Source organism: Pongo pygmaeus, chromosome 15, assembly GCF_028885625.2.
Source record: "Pongo pygmaeus isolate AG05252 chromosome 15, NHGRI_mPonPyg2-v2.0_pri, whole genome shotgun sequence".
NCBI classification, from domain to species: domain Eukaryota; kingdom Metazoa; phylum Chordata; class Mammalia; order Primates; family Hominidae; genus Pongo; species Pongo pygmaeus.
Window position 1 is genome coordinate 43,475,587 of NC_072388.2, and position 23,608 is coordinate 43,499,194.

General features: G+C 40.4%; 2 pseudogenes; both read right to left on the reverse strand.

The window, feature by feature from the left end:
- Positions 1 to 17,262: 17,262 nt before the first annotated feature.
- On the reverse strand, positions 17,263 to 17,708 carry LOC129012512 (DET1- and DDB1-associated protein 1-like; annotated as a pseudogene).
- A 675-nt stretch (positions 17,709 to 18,383) lies between these two features.
- LOC129012511 (ras-related GTP-binding protein A-like) lies at positions 18,384 to 19,026 on the reverse strand (annotated as a pseudogene).
- Between the last annotated feature and the right edge of the window lie 4,582 nt (positions 19,027 to 23,608).

Sequence of the window (23,608 nt, forward strand, 5' to 3'; positions counted from 1 at the left end):
GGTGGAATCTAGAGAAGCAGTCAGCCTTGCTGAGTTGCGATGGGCTCCACCCATTTCAAACTTTCCAGCGGCTTCGTTTACACTGTGAGCATAAAACTGCCTACTCAAGCCTCAGCAATGGCAGATGCCCCTCCCCCTGCCAAGCTCCAGTGTCCCAGGTCGATCTCAGACTGCTGCGCTAGCAGCGGGAATTTCAAGCCAATGGATCTTAGCTTGCTGGGCTCTGTGGGTGTGGGACCCATCTAGACAGGCACCGGAGGGAGTCTCCTGGTCTGCTGGTTGCGAAGACCATGGGAAAAGTGCAGTATCTGGGCAGGAGTGTACCATTCCTCCCGGTACTGTCTCTCACAGCTTCCCTTGGCTAGGAAAGGGAAATCCCCCAACCCCTTGCACTTCCCGTGTGAGGCAATGCCCCGCCCTGCTTCAGCTCGCCCTCCGTAGGCTGCACGCACTGTCCAACCAGTCCCAATGAGCTGAACCAGGTACCTCAGTTGGAAATGCAGAAATTACCCTTCTTCTGCATCGATCTCGCTGGGAGCTGCAGACCAGATCTGTTCCTATTCAGCCATCTTGCCGGAAAAATGGGAGAGATTTTTAAAAAGAGAAAGAGACAGTGACAGAGAAAGAGAGAAAAAGAAACAAGCATCCATTATGTGGTGGGCTGAAATTTACACTCTAAAGAACTAAGGGCTCACCAGAATACTTAAATATCTTGGTTGCTATGCTGCATATGCCTCTGTCACAACTAAGATCCTAATCTTCAAGATAATATGAAAAAACACCCATGGCACCCTTGTGGCACAGCAAAGGGGTTAATCCAAGTGTGACTTAAGCCTGGGATCCTTTAATCCTGTAAAACATCCATTGCCATGGGGCAGGTCCCTAACTTTAATGATATCTATTTGAGGCTCTCTGGTGAAAAAAAATTATGAATATGAGCATGTTGGAGGAGTCTCCCTTCTCCCTTCTTGAAACATGTCTAGTAACACCACACATACATACATACACACACACACAGAGAGAGAGAGAGAAGAAAAAGAAGGAAGGCTGGATACATGAGGAAGAAACAAACTAAAAGCTAACATAAAAGTCCACAGTTTGACTCAGCTGGAAATCCAAAATGTAAAAAAGAATGTATATAACAAAGATAAAAGGGCATTGACTGGCTTCTGTGCTTATATAACATAGGTTCTGAATTAACTTTAATATCAGCTAAAATGCACCAATTGGCAAATTTTTATGGATTTAATCAATACTAGGGATCCCACTTATAGCTAAACAAGGTACCCCCTACACTCCTATGAGAGTAACCAAATATAAAATAGAGGACAAATAGGTATGCCCCACCTTGGTCACTGAAATGATCTCCTTGCCTAATCATCCACAGCCACCTCATTGACCTAAAATACACCATAGTGGACATGGATGCTCTTACCCAGTGAGCAACAAATTAAAATTAAATTAAGCCTTTGGGGCTGGGCGTGGTGGCTCACACCTGTAATCCCAGAACTTTGGGAGGCCAAGGCAGATAGATCACGTGAGGCCAGGAGTTCAAGACCAGCCTGGTCAACATGGTGAATCCCTGTGTCTACTAAAAAACAAAAATTAGCCAGGCATGGTGGCAGGCACCTGTAATCCCAGATACCCAGGGGGCTGAGGCAGGAGAATCTCTTTAACCCAGGAGGCAGAGGTCGCAGTGAGCCAAGATCACACCACTGCACTCACTCCAGCCTGGGCAACAGAGCGAGACTCTATCTCAAAAATAAATAAAGAAATAAATATCCCATTGGCACTTGACAAAATGTGACTTCATGGATCTTCTCCTCAAGTTAAAATAATTTATATGACCCAATGTAAATTAAAATATTTAATGATCAAAATCTATTTTATAAGGTACATAGAGAACGGGTGATTATTCTCACTACTTCTCCATTTAACTGCCTAATTTGGCCTGTATTTGAACTTGGAAAGAATGACTGCTATTGGCATCTCATGGTGGATTACCACAACATTAAACAACATTTGATGGGTCCCCCCCATCAAATCTCCTATACCCATTAGTATTAAAATTATTGACTCTATCCAAGCACCAGTTGATAAATATTTTGTTATTATAGATTTGACTAATCTGTTCTGTTTAGTGACACTTTGAGAGTATCTGAGCTACAGTTTCTTTTCACCTCAGAAGAGACACAGTACACTTTTACTCATGGGGTACCTCAATGGCCTTAACATCACACACCATCTTGGTAGGCAAATCTTAACTGTATCCAATTTTCTCTAGGGTCACAGTATGAAATTATATTGATGCCATTCTCCTCCAAGGAGATTTATTAGAAGCACTCACTTCAGATATACACTCATAAAGAAGCTCAAAAAGTGGGGTGAGACATTATCCCACACATAATGTAAAACCTCAAGACTTGAGTGAAATTCCTAAAATATATTTGATAAACCAAGGGCCACTCCATCTCGAACACTGTCAAAAAACATCCCTTGAGCCTTGCAGCATCCAAGTCTTTTAGTTCTTTAAGGGTTCTAAAGACAATATATTCCTTATTTACAAATTTTACGTAAGTCTATTTATGCTATTACTTGAAAATTAGCCTACTTTAAATGGGCCCCCTCCAGCAAAGGGCTCTAGAATCTGTCCAAATTGCAATACAACAGGTATTCTTATTAATGCCCCAGACTCCTTCACTGTAGAAGCTTTAGCAATCTCCTCTCATCTCCTGGAGTCTCTGGACCACCCATGGGTTTCTTATGCAAGAAACTGCACTCCTCAGCCCTGTGCTGCATACCATTAAAGCAGCAAATTCTGGCCACATACTAGGCTCTCCTAGAAATAGAGGCTGTTGCAGGGCCTGAGCCCATGAACCTTCATAGCCACCTGCCCATTATGCCTTGGGTCATGGAAGCAGCACCCTGCAAGCTCAGCAGAGCTACAGAGACCTCCTTGCTACAGAATGAAACTAAGCCTGAACCTTCTGACATATTTCATCTGCAAAAAATGTAGCCTCCTCTGTCCTCAATTTTTTACAAGATACTATAGTGCTAGAGGAGCCCAAATCTCTCCTGGACCCCTCAGTAATCTGGAGAACTCCAGAGGATCAAGTGAGTGAACAGTGATGGAGGTTTGTACAATTTACAGTATTCCTCAGGCATGAGAAAAATGATTCTAGATGGAAAGGCAGAGAGTTGGAAGGAATGAAAAGCAATGAAAATGCTAAATATGTGGGTGAATCTGAGTTAATAGTGATCATACAAATCAATTATAATAATATCTTATGGAGTTTCAAATATATATAGAATTAAAATTGGAATAACAAAACAATAACAATAACATAGAAGTCAAAGGGAGTTAAAGTGTTCCAAGATCCTTCCATCATTTAGATGAAAAGTAAAAGAATAAATTAACATAAGACTTCGATGAGTCAAAAATGCACGTTGTAATTTCTAGGCTAACTGCTAAAAGAATAGTAAAAGAATGGATCCCTTCTAACAATCAGAGGAAAATATGGAACAATAAACATTAAAAATTCAAAACGTGAAAGTGGAGAAAAGAGACATAAACTGGATAGGACAAAAAGAAAGATGTAGAAAATAATAAACTTAAAGGTACATCGATAATTATATGAAATGTAAAGTAACTAAATATTCCTATTAAAAGACAAAATTGGTTAGGCCAGATTAAAGAAACAAAACCCAACTATGTGCTGTTTACAAGAAACACATATAAAATACAAAATACAGAAAGATCAAAAGTAAAACACAACACAAAAAGATATACCATCAAACACTAACAGAAAGCTAGTAATTATATTAATATCAAATAACCATAAAGCAAAAAGTATCACTAGAAATATAGAAGATCACTTTATCACCTTTGATGGCTCAATTTACCAAGAAGTTAAAGCAATTCTAAATGTCTATATCCCTAACTCCCACCCCTCATTGATAAATTCCCGTGGATAAATTAAAGTTCCAATGAAATTAGAGTCTATAGTTCTTTCCTTTCAATCTCTTTTCTGCCCAATGGTTGTCCCTAAAATGAGTGTCATTCCTTCAGCACCACCAAAGTTAAATTGATACCATCCTCATTTCTTACATGTCTAATTTTTCAGCTTGAAAATATCAGTAAGACACATGAATATCAATGCTACTCCCAACCGCCCCAAAATTTAGAACAAATGTGACAGCTGCCCCAGTGGCATTTCCCAAGACAAAGCAAAGTTCCTACATTGCTGTTGCCAGCCATGTACTATAGCAGAGATTTGGTGTTATCTGAGAGAAGGTGGATAGACAGAAAAAGCAAAAGAAAAAAATGAGAAATTCTTTGTGGTTCTATCTTGCCAGTATGCCAGTCACACCATGCTAAACATTTGAGGCTACAGTTTATGAAATTAAACATAAATGAATTCAATTAAACTCAAGGCTTACAGAAACTCAAGGAATCAGTAACCTGAGAGGCTGAGGTCTACTTTCATCCTCAAGGACCCAAGGAGAAGCAATGATCTCTGCCAGTTGCTTCTCACCAAAACATTGTTTTCCTCTGCTGTATAATTCCTGATGGCTTGGTTAATCTTCACCATGCCAAGGGCAGCAACCAAAAATAAAAATCCAAGCAAATAAAAATTCCTTGTTACTATCTGGTTTCCTACTGCAAATTATCTGGTCTTCCCTGAAGAACAAAATAATCTGTTGGCCCTTGCTGAAAGACCAGAAAGGAAAGCAGAGAAGAAAGGGGGCTAGTGCTGCATAATACCAAAATGTATCTCTAAAAAGCCTGAGTACCAAAGTTGTGCCATTTTGAAGTTAGTTGTCTCTGGCCCTAGCAAAGAGTTCATCCTTTCCCTATGTACTCTGCTCACAATATTTGAAGCTGTTCTGTAAGTCTACAGCCACCTAAGAGGTTCTTCTTGCCTCAAGGAAGTACTTCTTTCCCCTCTCAAGACCAGATCCCTGCTTGCTCGGGCTGCGGTCTCAGTCAAGCCTACCTTGACCCCAGAATGAACCCTTTTTATTGCCAAATCCAGCCTGGATCCCATTCCAGAAATACCATCTGCTGCAGCGGGGCTGCCACAATTTAGGCCAGCTGCTGCACACCACACAAAAGCCAGTCTTCCCACACAGCACTTTGACTTCAAATTCCAGGCCCCCTGTTTATGCTCACTCAGCCCCACAATGAACAGCAATATTTAGGAATGCAAGGTGGGGTTTGGATGGCATTAGTCTGCTGTTAAGTTCAAAACATGCCCTATCACTCACCTCTCCTGCCTATATGTTTTCCAACCAAGAGAGCTATATTTAGGAAACAGTAACCAGTGGGAAAATTGCCGCTTTATTAACAGCCAAACTAGCCTCCAATAACTCCCAATGTTGAGGGCTAACAGAAACTGAATTGAGGAACATGGCTTAGTCCTGGAGGCCTAAATGGGGCTTCCCATGTTCTCCCCTAAATCTAAAATGGCAAGGCCTGCAGAGAAAACAGACTCTGGCATGCCACCACCCAGTTGTAGACCTGGAATGGGGAAAAGGAAAAACACAGATCTTGTCTAGACAGTTCAACACAGCAATTAAAAATACAAAAGAAGAGAAAGATGTCTGCCTTGTTCTAAAAGGGCAGGGCCTGCTTGGGTGTGCTTACCATGGGAAGGTAGGCAGAACAAAATAGAATACCATGCATAAGTACTGATATTGAAAGCACAATAGCCTGCCATCTTAGTTTGGGCTTCTTCAACACAGCACGACAGACTGGGGGGCTTATAAACAACAGAAATTTATTTCTCACTGTTCTGGAGGCTGGCAGCTCAAGAATAGGGAGGCAGCATGGTCAGGTTCTGGTGAGGGCCCTCTTTCAGGTTACAGACTTCTGACTTCTTGTGGCATTCTCACATGGTGGAAGGGGCAAACGAGTTCCCTTGGTCCTATTTTCTAATGGCATTGATCTCATTCATGAGGGTTCCTCCCTCATGACCTAATCACCTTCCAAAAGGATCCACCTCCTAATATCATCACTTTGGGGATTATGATTTCAACATAGGAATTTGGGGGTGGGGGTGGTGACAAATACCCAGTCCATAATACCTTCCTAAAAGTAATGCAGGTGCCAGTGAATGCCTTGGGCCCTAGCCAACCAGAATATCCACTTTTGTTCACATGGGTAGGGGACACTTAGAAAAGGATGAGCAGAGGGCAGAAAGTATAGGAAAATAAATGTACACAAACACACACCTGCCACACACAGACATACACACACTAGATATCTACCTATGCTTGTGTACAGGATAAAGTTGAATTTCTAGAGGAGCATTAGGACACCATCACAAATAGAGAGATAACTTCATAAGAGTATGAGCCAAGTCACAAAATCAGCTCTATTTTGACTGGATCAGGGACAGGACTAAGGTGAGCTAAATGAGACACCGAGGGCCTCCTTATATTTTGTGCCCTAAGCTTCTCTCTTGCCTCACCCTAGTTCTGGCCTGAGACCAAATTAACATATATAGGGTAAGAAGCAATATAACTCAGAAGACAGGAAAGCACTTTTCTGTGCAAAGGAAGCACAGAAATCCAGGTCTGACTAACAAAGGAGACTCAGGAGGAAGAAGCAACTCAAGAGTCATCATTGGATAAAAGGAACTCAGGTCTAAGAGGATAAGTGCATTCCACCATGTCACAATAATCCATGAAGTATATTATTGTAATATCAAAATTTTTATTTTAAAACTTATTGTATTATCTGTTAAAATTAATACAATAATTAAAAAAATTAGTGGCTTAAAACAACATTTATCTCACAGTTACATTTGGGTTGGAAATTTAAGCACGGCAATAGCTGGATCCTCTGGCCCAGGGTCTCTCAAAGGCTGCAATCAAGATGTCAGAGGATTGAAGAGCTCTTAAGCTCCAAATAACCAGCGATACCAGCGATACCTGGGTATGCAGTGGGCCTTCTGTGAGACTCTGAGACTAGCTGGCTTCAAATGAGACTCAGCACATTTCCAGCCATGGTGGCTATGGGGAGAGACTGCTTATGCTTGAGAAAAGTAGAGGGAAAAGTAAAGGGGACTTTTGCACCTCAGGTACACGCTCAGCCATAGAGGGGTAGAGCATCAAGAGGGCTCTTGAGGTCCCTGATTCAAAGCCTTGGCTCCTGGACAGTAATTCTGGACCTGCCTTGGGCCAGAAGGGAGCTCACTGTCCTGAAGGGTGAGTACCAGGCTAGGCAGCATCTACCACAAGCCGACTGAAGAACCCTTGGGTCTTAATGAACATCAGTGGTAGCCGGGCATTACTCCCTGTGGACCTGTAGTGGCAGTAGCCATAGGTGAGCTTCCTCTGCCTGTGGAAAGGGGAGGGAAGAGTGAGAAGGACCACGTCTTATGGTTTGAGCACCACCTCGACCACAGTACAATAAACATCAGGTAGACACCTAAGGTTTTTGACTCTAGTCCCTGGCTCCCAAATGGCATCTCTGGGCCCTCGCAGGGCCTGGGGGAACTCATCGCCCTATAGGGAATGGGCTGGCTTCACCACCTGTGCATTGTAGACCCCCAGGCCATGAGAAGACATAGGTGGTAGCCAGATAGTGGTTACAGTGGGCCTTGGGCAAGACTTGGGCAAGACTCAGTACTGTGTGGGCTTCAGGTCTCACCTAGCATAATTCCAGCGGTGGTGGCCATAGGGCTACTTATGTTACCCCAGCTCCAGGTGGCTCAGCACAGAGAGAGAAACCCCATTTCCTTGAGAAAACGTAAGGGAGGAGATCAAGAGTCTCTACTTGGTAATCCAGAGAATTCTTCCAGATTTTATCCAAGACTATCAAAGTGGTACCTCTGAGTCTACAAGAACCATAGCATTATTGGGCTTGGGGTGCCTCCTAATGCCAATACAGCTTAGACCATGACACCCAAGTCATTTTGAATAGCTAGGAGACCTTCTCAAGAAGGATGGATACAAACAAACCCAGACTGTGTAAACTACAATAAATGCCCAACTGTTTAATGCCCAGACACAGACAAACATCCACAAGCATCAAGACCATCCAGGAAAACATGGCCTCACCAGATGAACTAAATGGGGCACCAGGAACCAATTCTGAAGAAACAGAGACATGAAACATTTCAGACAAAGAATTCAAAATAACTGTGCTGAGGAAACTCAAAAAAATTCAAGATAAAGCAGAGAAAAAAAAAAATAAGAATTCTATCAGATAAACTGAAGAAAGATATTTAAATAAAAAGAATCAAAAAGAAATTCTGGAGTTGAAAAATGCAATTGACATACAGAAAAGGCAGAAGAAAGAATGGGTGAGCTTAAAGACAGGCTATTTTAAAATAGACAGTAAAAGGAGACAAATGAAATTTAAAAAAAAAAATAAAGCCAGCCTACAAGATCTAGAAAATAGCATCGGCCAGACACGGTAGCTCATGCCTGTAATCCCAGCACTTTGGGAGGCCAAGGAGGGCGGATGACCTAAGGTCGGGAGTTCGAGACCAGCCTGACCAACATGGAGAAACCCCATCTCTACTAAAAATTCAAAATTAGCTGGGCGTGGTGGCACATGCCTGTAATCCCAGCTACTGGGGAGGCTGAGGCAGGAGAACTGCTTGAACCCAGGAGGCGGAGGTTGCGGTGAGCCAAGATCATGCCATTGCACTCCAGCCTGGGCAATAAGAGTGAAACTCCGTCTCAAAAGAAAATAGCGTCGAAAGGGCAAATCTAAGAGCTGTTGGTCTTAAAGAGGAGGTGGAGAAAGAGGGGGGGTTAGAAAGTTTATTCAAAGGGACAATAACCAGAATTTTCCGAACCTAGCAAAATTAATCAATATCCAAGTACAACAAGGTTATAAGACACGAAGCAGATTTAACCCAAAGAAGAATGCCTCCAAGCAATTAATAACCAAATTCCCAAAGGTGAATGAAAAAGAAAGGACACTAAAAGCAGCAAGAGAAAATAAACAACATGCAATGGAGCTCTAATATGTCTGGCAGCAGACTTTTCAGTAGAAACTTTATAGGCCAATAGAGAATGGCATGACATATTTAAAGTGCCAAAGGAAAAACTTTCCTCCTAGGGTAGTATATTCAGCGAAAATATCCTTCAAACATGAAGCTGGAATAAAGACTTTCCCAGACAAACAAAAGCTGAGGGATTTCATCAACTCCAGACCTGTACTACAAGAAATGGTAAAGGGAGTACTTAAATCAGAAAGAAAAGGATGTTAATGAGCAATAAGAAATTATCTGAAAATAAAAAAACTCATGGGTAATAGTAAGTGCATAGAAAAACATAGAATACTATAACAATATGACTGTGGTGTGTAAACTACTCTTATCCTAAGTAGAAAGACTAAACAATGAAAAAAACTACAACTCTTTAAGTCACAGACAGTACGGTAAGCTACAAACAGAAACAACAAAAAGTTAAAAAGCAGGGGGAGGGGCTGGGTGCAGTGGCTCAAGCCTGTAATCCAAGCACTTTGGGAGGCTGAGGTGAGCTGATCACCTGAGGTCAAGAGTTTGAGACCAGCCTGGCCAACATGGTGAAACCCCGTCTCTACAAAAATACAAATAAAAATTAGCTGGGTGTGTTGTTGCATACCTGTAATCCCAGCTACTCAGGAGGCTGAGGCAGGAGAATCACTTGAACCCGGGAGGCAGACATTGCAGCAAGCCGAGACTGTGCCACTGCACTCTAGCCTGGGCAACAAGAGGGAAACTCCATTTCAAAAAAAAAAAAACCCAGCAGGGGGGAGAAGTTAAGGTGCCAAGTTTTTATTAGTTTTCTTTTCACTTGTTTGTTTATGTAAACACTGTTAAGTTGTTATCAACTTAAAATAATGGTTTATAAGATAGTATTTTTAAGCCTCATGGTAACCTCAAATCAAAAATCATGCAACAGATACACAAAAAATAAAAAGCAAGATATTAAATCATACCACCAGAGAAAATCACCTTCACTAAAAGGAAGACAAGAAAAAAGGAAAGAAGAAAGCAAAGACCAGAAAACAAATAATGAAATGGCAGGAGTAAGACCTTACTTATTAATAATAACATTGAATGTAAATGAACTAAACTCTCCAATCAAAAGACATAGCCTGAGGCTGGGCTGGGTGGCTCATGCCTGTAATCCCAGCACTTTGGGAGGCTGAGGTGGGCAGATTACTTGAAGTCAGGAGTTCAAGACCAGTCAGGAGTTCAAGACCAGCCTGGCCAACATGGTGAAACCCCATCTCTACTAAAAACATAAATTAGCCAGTGTGGTGGCATACGTCTATAGTCTCAGCTACTCAGGAGGCTGAGGTGGGAGGATTGCTTGAACCTGGGAAGTGGAGGTTGCAGTGAGCCAAAATCATGCCACTGCACTTTAGCTTGGGTGACAGAGTAAGACTCCATCTCAAAAAAAAAAAAAAAAAAAAAGACATAGACTGGTTAACTGTATATAAAAATAAGACCATTGATCTGTTGCCTACAAGAAACACACTTCACCTATAAAGACACGTGTAGACTAAAAAAATAAACGGATAGAAAAAGGTATTCCATGCCAATGGAAAACAAAAAAAGAGCAGGAGTTACTATACTTATATCAAACAAAATAGATTTCAAGATAAAACTATAAGAAGAGACAAAGAAGATCACTATATAATGATAAAGGGGTCAATTCAGCAAGACAGTATAACAATTTTAAATATATATGCACCCAACACTGGAGCACCAAGCTATGTAAAACAAACATTATTAGAGCTAAAGAGAGAGAGAGACTCAAATTCAGTATTAGCTGGAGACTTCAACACCCCACTTTCAGCACTGGACAGATCTTCCAGACAGAAAATCAAGGCGAAAACATTGGACTTAATTTGCACTCTAGAACAAATGCACCCAATAGATATTTACAGAACATTTCATCCAATGACTACAGAATACACATTCTTTTTCTCAGCACATGCATAATTCTCAAAGATAGACCATACGTTACAACACAAAACACATCTTAAAACAGTCAAAAAATTGAAATAACAGCAAGCATCTTCTCTATGATAGAATAAAACTAGAAATCAATAACCGGAGGAATTTTGGAAACTATACAAACACACAGAAATTAAGCAATATGTTTCTGAATTACCAGTGGGTCAATGAAAAAATTAAGAAGGAAACTGAAGAATTTCTTGAAACAAATAAGGGAAACACAACATGCCAAAACCTGTGGGATATAGAGAAAGCAGTACTAAGAGGGAAGTTTATAGCTATAAGTGCTTTTGTCAAAAAAGAAGAAAATGTTTCAATAAACAACCTAATGATGCACCTTAAAAAAATAGAAAAGTGAAAGCAAACACAAATTAGTAGAAAAAAATAATAAAGATATGAGCAGAAATTAATGAATTTGAAGTGAAGAAAACAGTACAAAAATCAATGGAAAGTCATTTGATTTTTTTTTTTTTTTTTAGTTGGAGACTTGTTCTGTTGCCCAGGCTGGGGTGCAGTGGCAGGATCTCGGCTCACTGCAACCTCCACCTCCCAGGTTCAAGCGATTCTCCTGCCTTGGCCTCCCAAGTAGCTGGGACTACAGGTGTGCACCACCACACCCAGCTAATTTTTGTATGTTTAGTGGAGATGGGGTTTCACCATGTTGGCCAGGCTGGTCTCAAATTCCTGACCTCAGGTGATCCACCCACCTCGGCCGCCCAAAGTGCTGGAATTACAGGCATGAGCCACCGCTCCCGGCCTATTTTTTTTTTTAAATAAACAAAATCAACAAAGCCTTACACAGACTAACCAATAAAAAAAAGAGATAAGACCCAAATAAATAAAATCAGAGATGAAAACAGAGACATTACAACCAATACCACAAAAATTCAAAGGATCGTAAGTGGCTACTATGAGCAATTATATGCCAAAAACTGAAAAAGCTAGAAGAAATGGATAAATTCCTAGACACATACAACCTACAAAGACTTAACTATGAAGAAATCTAAAACCTGAACAGACCATTAACAAGTAATGAGATCAAAGCCACAATAAAAAGACTCCCAGTGAATAAAAGCCCTGGATTTTATAGTTTCACTGCTAAATTCTACCTAACATTTAAAGAACTAATACTAATCCTACTCAAACTATTCTGAAAAATAGAAGAGGAAAGACTACTTCCAAACTCATTCTATGAGGCCAGTATTACCCTGTTACCAAAACCAGACAACACCACATCAAAAAAAAGAAAACTATATGTCCATATCACTGATAAATATTGATGCAAAAATCCTCAACAAAATACTAGGAAAGCAAAATTGACAAAACATCAAAAAGGTCATTAATTATGGCCAAGTAGAGTTTGCCAAGGAATGCAAGGATAGTTCAACATATGTAGATCAATTAATGTGATACATTATATCAACACAATGAAGGACAAAAACCATATGATCATTTCAACTGATGCTGAAAAAGCATTTGATAAAATTCAACATCCCTTCAAGATTAAAAAAAAAAAACCCTCAAAAAAATTGGAAATAGAAGGAACATACCTCAACAAAATAAAAGCCATATGTAACAAACCCATAGCTAGAATCATACTCAATGGGGAAAAACTGAAAGCCTTTCCTCTAAGATCAAGAACATGACAAGGATGCCCACTTTCACAACTTTTTTTCAACATAATACTGGAAGTCCTACCTAGAGCAATCAGATAAGAAAGAAATGAAGGGGATCCAAATTGCAAATCAAGAGTTCAAATGATCCTTGCATGCAGATGCTATGATCTTATATTTAGAAAAACCAAAGACTTTACAAAAAAACATTAAAACTGATAAACAAATTCAGTAGTTGGAGGTTATAAAATCAACATACAAAATCAGCAGAAGCATTTCTATATGCCAACATTGAACAATCTGAAAAAGAAATCAAGAAAGCTGTCCCATTTACAATAGCTACAAATAAATACCTAGGAATTAACCAAAAAAGTGAAAGGCTTATACAATGAAAACTATAACACATTAATGCAAGAAATTGAAGAATAAACCAAAAAAATGGAAAGATATTTCATGTTCATGTATTGGAAGAATCAAAATCATTAAAATGTCCATACTACTCAAAGCAATTTACAGATTCAGTGTAATCTCTATCAAAATACCAATGACCTTCCTCACAGAAATACAATAAACAATCCAAAAATTTACATGGAACCACAAAAGACTCAGAATAGACAAAGCTATTGTAAGAAAAAAAAAAAAAGTGGAGGAATCACATCACCTGCCTTTAAATAATCCTACAGAGCTATAGTAACCAAAACAACATAGTACTGTCATGAAAATACACACATAGATCAGTGGAACAGAATAAAGATCCCAGAGATAAATCCATACATCTGCAATAAACTCTTTTTTGACAAAGATGCCAAGAATGTACATTGGGGAAACTACAATCTCTTTAATAAATGGTGCTGGGAAAACTTGATATCCATATGCAAAAGAATAAAACTAGATCCCTATCTCTCACCATCTACAAAAATCAAATCAAAATGGATTGAAGACTTAAATCTGAGACCTCAAACCATGAAATTACTACAAGTAAACACTAGGGAAACTCTCCAGGACATCAGACTGCGCATATTTCTTGAGTAAGCACAAGCACAGGCAACCAAACCAAACATAGACAAATGGGATCACATCAAGTTTAAAAGCTTCTGCACAGCAAAAGAAACAATCAAAAAAGTGAAGAAACAACCCAGAGAGTGTGAGAAAATATATGCAAACTACTCATCTAACAATGGATTAATAACCAGCATATGGAACTCAAACAACTCTATAGGAAAAAAATATAATAATCGGATTTAAAACTGGGCAAAAGACCTAACTAGATATTTCTAAAAAAATACTTACAAATGGCAATCAAATATATAAAAAGGTGTTCTACATCTTTGACCATTAGAGAAATGCAAATCAAAACTACAGTAAGATGTCATCTCACCCCAGTTAAAAAGGCTTTTATGCAAAGCCAGGCAATAACAAATGCTGGTAAGAATGTGAAGAAAAGGGAACCCTCTTACATTGTTGGTGAGAATGTAAATTAGTACAACCACTATAGAGAACAGTTTGGAGGTTCATTACAAAACTAAAAATAGGCCAGGCATGGGGAGAAGGGAGGCTGAGGCAGGTGTATCACTTGAGTCCAGGAGTCTGAGATGAGCCTGGCAAACATGGCAAAACCCCATCTTTACAAAAAAAATACAAAAATTAGTTGAACATAGTGGTGCACAGCTGTAGTCCCAGTTACTAGGGAAGGTGCAGCAGGAGGATCACTAGACCTCAGGGGGTGGAGGTTGCAGTAAGCCGAAATGGCACCACTGCACTCCAGCCTGAATGACAGAGTGGGACCCTGCCTCAAAAAAAAAAAAAAAGAAAGAAAGAAAAGAAACACTAAAAATAGAGCTACCATATGATCCAGCAATCCCACAGCTAGGTATATACCCCAAAGAAAGGAAATCAGTATACTGAAGAGATATCTGCACTCCCATGTTTGTTGCAGTACTATTCACAACACATCTTTTGCAAGATTTAGAAGCAACCTAAGTGTCCATCCATAGATGACTAGATAAAGAAAATGTGGTACATATACTCAATGGAGTATATTCAGCCATAAAAATGAGATCTTGTCATTTGCAACAACATGGATGGAACTAGAGATCATTATGTTAAGTAAAATAAGCCAGGCACAGAAAGACAAACTTCATATGTTCTCAATTACTTATGGAAGCTAAAAATTGAAATAATTGAACTCATGAAAATATGGAGTAGAAGGATGGTTACCAGAAGCTGAGAATGGTTGTTTGGGGGGGGGGGGGGGGTGGAGGGAAGTGGGGGTGGTTAATGGGTACAAAAAAAATAGTTTAAAAAAAATGAATGAGACCTAGTATTTGCTAGTACAACAGGGTGACTATAGTCAAAAATAACTTAATTGCACATTTTGAAATAACTAAAAGAGTGTAATTGGATTGTTTGAAACCCAAAGGATAAGTACTTGAAGTGATGGATACCCCATTTACCCTAATGTGCTTATTATGCATTGCATGCCTGTATCAAAATATCTCATGTAACCCATAATATATGCAACAACTTTGTACCCACAAAAATTAAACATACAACAAATATTTTTAACTAAAAATTTAAATTAAAAAAATTATTTTAAAATGCCAGAGAATGGGCTTCTAAGCTCGCCAACATAGTTTTTGGCAAGCTTCATGATGGCTGCTGGCCAGAGGCTGCCTGAAGTTGTTTGCCACTTGGGCCTCTCCAACATGCAACTTCCTTCATCAAAGCAAGCAAGCCAAAAAGGCAAGACAAAAAGTGTCAACAAGATGGAAGTCATAGTATTTTACAACCCAATCTTGGAAGTGACATTCCATCACTTTTGCTGTATTCTATTCATTGGAAGTAAGTCATTAAGCTCAGCCCACACCCAAAGAGAAGGGATTACATAATGGTGTGAATACAAAGAGGTGGGGATCATTGGAAGCCATCTTAGAAGGCCGCCTACCATACCTATCAAGATTGGAGTTGAGAGATAGAAGACATATTTTTCAAATTATAAGAGGTACATACTATACCCCTTACACAATAACTCAAACTGAAGTTTCCCTACTTGAAATTATGTGACCTCAATAACTTTGCATCATTTGATGAAATACTTAATGCTAAAGAAGATCCATGATAAATTATGGTATCAACACAAGTCTTCACATTACATATCCAGGTAGGTGAATCTCAGTAGAGGACATCTGTGTTTTAATTTCCTCAGCATAACTGTTTCCAATGGAAAACTGCCCCTTCTCCAATTATATATGGTTCTGGTAAAACTGATGATCACTAGGCCCCCTTGACCCCTGGTTAATCATACAGCTATCCTCCTTTTCATGGTGATTGGTCAAAGGGGTGATGGCCAGAGCCCATTCATGCAGATTGATATGAGAATACTGGAAGAGGAAAGGTCTCTTCTTCCTTCCTTTTGAATCATGAACAATAAAAATGAAAGCTTACAGCTGTGGGAGCCACCTTCCCCACTGCACAAAAAGACCTGTTGGTAGAGGTGAAAAAAGGAGCAAAGAAAGAGAGAGGAAGCTAATGATACCATGTGAGCCCCTGTGAGGCACCAATGGAGTACTCCAGCCAGCTCCACTCTGAACTTCCCACTTATATGAACCAATAAACCTCATTTTTCTCAAGCTTGTTTCAGTTTCTGACATGTGTAACCAAAAGAGTCCTGGATAATACAGGCTTATTTCTTCTTACTAATCAATACACACATTCCATCTCTGTGTGGTTTTTAAGCTGGGAAACACAACACAGTTATCTGAAAAAAAATTTTAATACAGATTTCTACACCCCACTAAAATCTACTGTTTCAGAATCTTTAGGGATAGGATCCTCACATCTGTATTATTTAAAATTTCACAAATGATTCTGAATACCAGTCATTATGGATACTCACTAATGTTTTGGAAACTAGGAGTTCAAGATCAGAGTGCCAGCATGGTCAAGTTTTGGTGTGAGCCCTCTTCCAGGGTGCAAACTGATAACTTCTCCTTGTATCCTCCCTCACATGGTGGGAAAGGGGCAGGAGAGCTCTCTGCCTCCCGCCTTTTTTAAATGTTTTTTATTTTAATTTTTTTCCAAGTAGGAAAGACCCTTTCATTGGGGTGGACACAGAGCACGCACGAGTCTATGAAAAAGTGACTCAAGAGAAATATCCCAAGGGCCGACTTCTCCCCAACATGCGCGCAAGCTCAGAGTGAGGTCTGGGCATGAGAGAGTTCCTGGCGGAACGTGGGACAAGACCGAGTCTCAAGGGCCTGGACCAGTGTCGGAGAAAGCCGCTTGGCTGTCCTGGTGGGTCGGCCGCCCTGGGCCGGCCCCTGCCGCCTGGCCGCAGTAAAGCCTCGCTAGAGACCCTCACAGGCACGCTGTGGTTCTCTGGAGGAGAACTGGGGGCGGGAGTGGGGAAACTGGCCAGGTGGAAGGCGGGGGTCGGGGGGACAATGTTGTTTTTTTTTAAAAAAGCATCTACCAACATCACACTACTGGGTCTCATGTCCCCTTTAACCAACGCTTGATACAGGTTACAGCATAAATAAAAACTCAAGAAAAATAAATACGTCGGTTCCTATGAGGTTGGAAATGGTGTGGACGCAGGGTGTGGATGGGCAGGCCAGGAGGCGGGCGGGTGGGCGACCGAGGAGCAGACCCGACAGGAGGCGCCTGTGGGGTCGAGAGTCTTAAGTGTCCTCGTGCATCTCTGGGCTGTGGGTCAGCGCCACCTTGCGGAGGGGCGCCGAGGTCTCGCCTTCCGGCTCCACTTGCTCCTGGTCTTTCTTCTTGGCAGCGTTCTTTTTGTCCATTGCTGATGCTGGTAGCGCAGGAGGATGTTTGTCTTTTCGGTCACGATGATCTGTTCAGACGGGTACTCTTGGGTGGGCAGGTAGACTGAGGGCCGTTGGTTCGAGGCTTTGCACACGGAGTCCCCGTGAAATCGACTAAAATTGCTTTTGTTGTAGACAGGCAGTCCTTTCAAAAAATCTGCCATCTTCTGTTTCCTCCGTCGCCGCCTCCACCGCCGCCACCACAGCCCTGGGACCTCTTTTATAAGGACACTAATCCCATTTGTGAGGGCTTCACCCTCACGAACTAATAGCCTCCCAAAGACTCCACCTCCTAGTACCATCACATTGAGGATTTCAACATATGAATGGAGGTGGAGGGGACACAAACATTCCGTTCATAACACTATTCTATCTACAAGAAGACAAACTCCAAATTCTAAAATGGCTTTCTCTTACTTGAATTGCAGGCCTGGATCTCTCTGTCTAGAGTCTTACAAAGGAAACAGGTAGGTCTTTGTACATTCCACCATTAAGCTGTTTCCCCCCAATAGAAAAATCAGTTAAATGTTTTTAAAAATACTTTTATAACATTTGTTGATTTTTTTTGTTGTTGTTCTGTTTTTTTTGTTTTTGAGACGGAGTCTCTCTCTGTCGCCCAGGCTGGAGTGCAGTGGCTCAATCTCGGCTCACTGCAAGCTCCGCCTCCCAGGTTCACGCCATTCTCCTGCCTCAGCCTCCCGAGTAGCTGGGACTACAGGCGCCTGCCACCACACCCGGCTAATTTTTTTGTCTTTTTAGTAGAGACAGGGTTTCACCGTGTTAGCCAGAATAGTCTCGATCTCCTGACCTTGTGATCCGCCCGCCTCGGCCTCCCAAAGTGCTGGGATTACAGTTGTGAGCCACTGCGCCCGGCCTCAAAGTCCACTTTTAAGCACACAATATTATGAATATTTAAAAGTACATATGCTCCCCAGAAAAGGCAATTCAGCATTTTCAGAAAGAGCATTTGGCAATATTCAACGCATAAAGAGACTGTGCTTGGGGCCATCCACTCTCCAGATTTTCAGTGTTTCCTGGTTTTTCGACTGTTGATCAGAGTAGCTACAGAAGGCATCTATGGATCTGACATAACAACCGTCACCTAGATGTTTGATGTGAAGATGTCAATGAATGCGGCGAAGTTAGAATTCATAACTTCCATACTCCGGAAAGAAGAGACCAATTTATTGCAGCTCAGCTGAACTGCTTAATGATGTTGCTGATCTTCTCAAATCTGTGGCCATCATGATGCTCTTTGCACTGGTAATGGGAAATAACCAAGAATGTAGCTCTTTCAAACAGTAGAACTTCATCGACTTCAAGAATTTGGGCAAAATTCCTTGTGTTCATCTTCAGTTGCTGAACATTGGGAATCAGCTGATAAGCAATACTGGACCAGGCTTTGTAGCGTTTTTCATCCCAGGTGGATGTTTGCAAATAAGCACACTCTAGTGGGTGAGACAAACAAATCAAATCCAGGTATGGGATGAGGCTCCATCCATACTGTTCAGATACTCTTGATCTGAAAACCTGTGAACTAGTGAGACAAGTTACTATCCCATACATGGCCAACATACAATGGTGGGACAGGAATAGAATAACTGCAATAAATATTTCCATTCAATAAAGAGGAAAGTAAGAATCACTGATCCATTGAAATTCTAAAATCTAGCTGGGCATATGTTACTATTTTGCAGTTAGGCCTTATCCTGCTTTCCGAGAATGATTTTCTATGATTTTTGGCTCTTCCCTTTGGGATCTTGGTTTTGCCCTCTCATTCTTTTCTGCAAGAACTGTTCCATTTTTGCAGATAAGTAGCCTCCTCAGCCTGCTGCCTGCTCATAGAAGTTTGAGGGTCCAGAAGTCTTTTTTCACTTTGTATAGTTTTTTGTTTTGTTTTGTTTTGTTTTAAATGTGAACTGATGTAATTACTTGTAAAATTTTGTGGATTTTTCTGTGTATCAACTTATAATCGATTTTGTTAGATAAAAGTCACATCCATAAATATCTTCCAGATAAGCCCTTTTCTACCTCAGGCTTCCTGTAAGGCTGCTGTGGGGCAATGCCCTTAAGATTCTTAGAAACCTTAATGTTTAAGAGTCTGTACTTTAACCCCTTAAGAATTGATAAAATAAGAGATCATAAGACTAATGGAATGGACTTTGAACTTTGTGGCAATAAGATACCAAATTATAAACAAGACCTAAGGCCACGCCAGACGAGGGTTAAGTCATGCACCCCTACACTTAAAGACTAAAGTATGTTTTAACTGCCACAGATTTTTCTTTTTCTCTAGCAGCTAATTAAGCACTGGCCTTGAGGTAAGCAATACTAAAACAACTGCAGCTCATCAACCACCAGACTCTGACACCTCTGTTCTTCAAGCCACAACTTAGCTTTGACTGGACAAGAGGCTGATTTTAGTAACTTTCTCCCGATAAGAAACCACTGACCATAGACTGGTTCTGGCTGGTTTACAAAGGCTGTACTGAGTGCCTTCACCCTTGACATATGAGGCCCAACTCTATAATGCATTTAAATGTTAAGTCTCCACCCTAAAGTGAACGTGGGATGCATGTAACATGCATGTTTGCTTACTATGCTTGCATGCCTCGCTTTGTGAATATCCATAGCTCCTCCTATAACCTGTTGATTATGTATACTTAGCTAACCCATTTGGCATAAATCCCTGTTCCACACTTCCCTCCCTCTAAGTGCTTGCTTTCTGTCTCTGCTGGAGGCTGTACTTCCTGGCCTGTCAGGATGGCCAGCCTGCAAACTGCAACCCTTTATAAGAAATAAAACTCTCTTTTCTAACTTTGTACATCTCACGAATTTAAGTTAACAGAATCTTACAAGGTCTTTTATCTGTTTCTGAACTCTTAACAAAAGGCTTACAATCACATCCTTGGACTTAGGTCTACCTTGAACTCAGGTCTACCTTGAACTCGTGTTTTTCTAATAAGACCTTAGGATTTGATCTTTGCCCTGCAGCTCTATCTTACTTTGAGCATCTTCTGCTGGGAGAAAATAACAACAAGAAATAGTTTCATTTTCAGATCTAGTTCCTACATAATTCTTCTAAATTCTGTTTGAAAATTGAATATTTAGTGTAGATTTGTCTAGCCAGATTTTATGATACCTAGTTCAAAAACAAACAAAAAACAGTTGATACTTTCAAAGTTCTTCCTGTGACTCTAAGCCAGATACAGCAGTTCATTAAATACATTTTCTATTTGCTATGTTATCACATTTGCTAAACCATCTACCATGACATGACAAGGGGCTCCTTTCCTCTAGCTTCCAATAACATTTTCCTTACTTTCCTTGAAGCCCTCATTGACATCCTCCTCAATGCCTGTCAGGATTCTACTAACAGTCTCCTCAAAGCTCTTTCAAGTTCTTCCTTACATCTTGTCCGAAAGGCAATGCTCACGTTTTAGGTTTTTATTACAATGGCACCCCAAATTCTGTTCTACTTATCTAATGATGTATAAATGGGGTTCAAAAAATAGTTGCTTAGAACAATAATGATTTTATTATAACTCATGATTAAGAGAATGAGAGATTTGGGCAGGTTTCAGCTGGGTGATCTTTTTACTCCTTTTAGTATCAAGGGAGGTCATCAGTAGTATTTATCTGGTGAATGGGAAGTCTGGAGGATCTGGAGACCTTCACTCATATATCTGGCATTGTGGCAGGAATGACTAGAAGGCTGGGCTCAGCTGGCTCTGCTGACCAGAATATAGCCTCTTCAGGATAGGGGTCTTCTCACATCATGGTTCAGGGCTCTAAGAGCAAGTATTCAAGTGAATAAGGCAGAAATTGCATGTTCTTTTACGACCTAGCCTCAGAAGCCACAGAGTTTCATTTTTGCTGTACTCTGCAGGTCAAAGTCTACTAGTCTACCCAGATTCAAGAAGAAGGAACAAAGACCCAATGTCTCAATGCAAATAATGTAAAAGAGTGTGCAGTCATTTTTTAAAACCATCCTAGCGGACTGCACTACAGAAAATGTTAAACCAAGTTTCTTCAAACTGAAGTGAAGTGATAGCAGAGGGAAACTTAGATATATGCAAAGGAATAAAGAGCACCAGAAATACTAAACATGTAGGCAAATAAAAAGAACACTTTTAGTGAACTAAAATCTGATTTTTCCCTTATTTGCTTACTTTACTTTCTGTGATCTGAGGGAGAAAAAGGACCAGCCCATGTGGCTTCACATTGGGAAAAAGTGGCACCCACTGTTTCCTAAGATTTAGAGCTAGAAGGGGCTGTCCCTGAATTTTTAGAATCAAATTCCTGTATCACAGTTGAAATGATTGTCAAAAGTAAGAACATAATGTTTGTCCACTGGGGGAAAAGTCTGTTGGGGATACCCGAAGGAATACGGGAATTTGAAGATGTGAATTCTATTTTTGGAAAGCTTAATGCAACAGAGTCTGATATAATGGCAAGTGACGGCTGCTTCTGGGGCTGAGTCCCCACGACTACCCCTTTCTTCTGGAAAATATACCTAAACTAAAGTTTATGACTAAATTTAGGGCCTATGTGTTCTGATTTTCCCCCAGATAATAAGGCTATGAGATCTACTAAATTAAATTGAGTTACAGAAATTAGATTTTCATGCCCTTCCTCGTTGTTATTGTTGTTTATACAGCTTACATATTTTCTAGAGCAGGAACCTTCTTAACTTCAAGATCCTCAGGGACTCAAAGTTCATGATGGGAGCTCAGCAAATGTACTGGGATAGACAGATAAATGGTATTTGTGTACATCAAACTTGATCTAATGACCACTTTATCAAGAACATGAGACCCAACAGAAAAATAAGACTTTAAACCAATTTTTTAAAGGATAAGTTTTAAAAAATAAAATAAAATGGGGTATATTTTAAATTTTAAGACTGGTAACAAAGATAGTATGAATTATTTTTTCATTTGGCCTGGCGCAGTGGCTCATCCCTGTAGTCCCAACACTTTGGGAGGCCGAGTTGGGTAGATCGCTTGAGTCCAGGAGTTTAACACCAGCCTAGGCAATGGAGTGAATCCCCTTCTCTACAAAAAATATACAAAAAAAATTAGCCGGGCATGGTAGCATACACCTGTAGTCCCAGCTACTTGGAAGGCTGAGGTGGGAGGAGCCCTTGAGCCTGGGAGGATGAGGCTGCAGTGTGGTAGGCAACAGAGTGAGACTCTGTTTCAAAAAATAAATTAATAATAATAATAAACACTTTAAAATTATTTCCTGAATTCCCATATAGCAGTAAAAATGTACAGCAAGCACAGCACAAATGACAGGAGTAAAATAGATGTAACTTTATGCAACTGCAGAATCACTTGTTTTGTGAACCAGCATGGAAACTGTCAGAACTGTCAACCAATGAAGCAAGGGCAATAGAAAATGTGTCACTTTCAAACAGTATACAATAATAGAAATAATGACAACACATCATTGTATCAGAGGGAGGAGAAAAGTGATATCAGGATATTTTTTTCTTGAGGCCTCTCATTGAGGGGTAATTATGGGCTGGTTGTGTCTGTAACATAGCTTCTCCAAACAGGCTCTGTAACTTTAAGTTCAGATATCAATGTCTTCCTCTCATCTTTTCAGGTATTTTTACATCCCAGGATAATTACTGGATTATCTGTTGTGGTGGACTCTGGACCTTTTTAAACATCTACCAACAAAGTTTATAGATTCAAAGCAAAAATTCAGCTTTTGGAAAAATGAGATTAAAAATAGTTTACTAATAATGTAACTTAGCATTATAATTTGAATTCTAAAGAGGACTTATTGAGACTAGTAGAAGGCCTGGAGCAGTGGCTCACAGCTGTAATCCCAGCACTTTGGGAGGCTGAGGCGGGTGAATCACCTGAGGTCAGGAGTTCAAGACCAGCCTGGCCAACATAGTGAAACCTCGTCTCTACTAAAAATACAAAAATTAGCCTGGCACGGTGGCAGGTGCCTGTAATCTCAGCTACTCGGGAGGCTGAGGCAGGAGAATGGCGTAAACCCGGGAGGCGGAGCTTGCAGTGAGCCGAGATAGCGCCACTGCAGTCCGGCCTGGGTGAAAGAGCGAGACTCCGTCTCAAAAACAAAAACAAAAACAAAAACAAAACCCCAAATTTCCTATTTAAGTTAACAATATTGGTCTCCAGTCTTTGCAACCAAAGAACACTTACTGATACATATCTCCAGT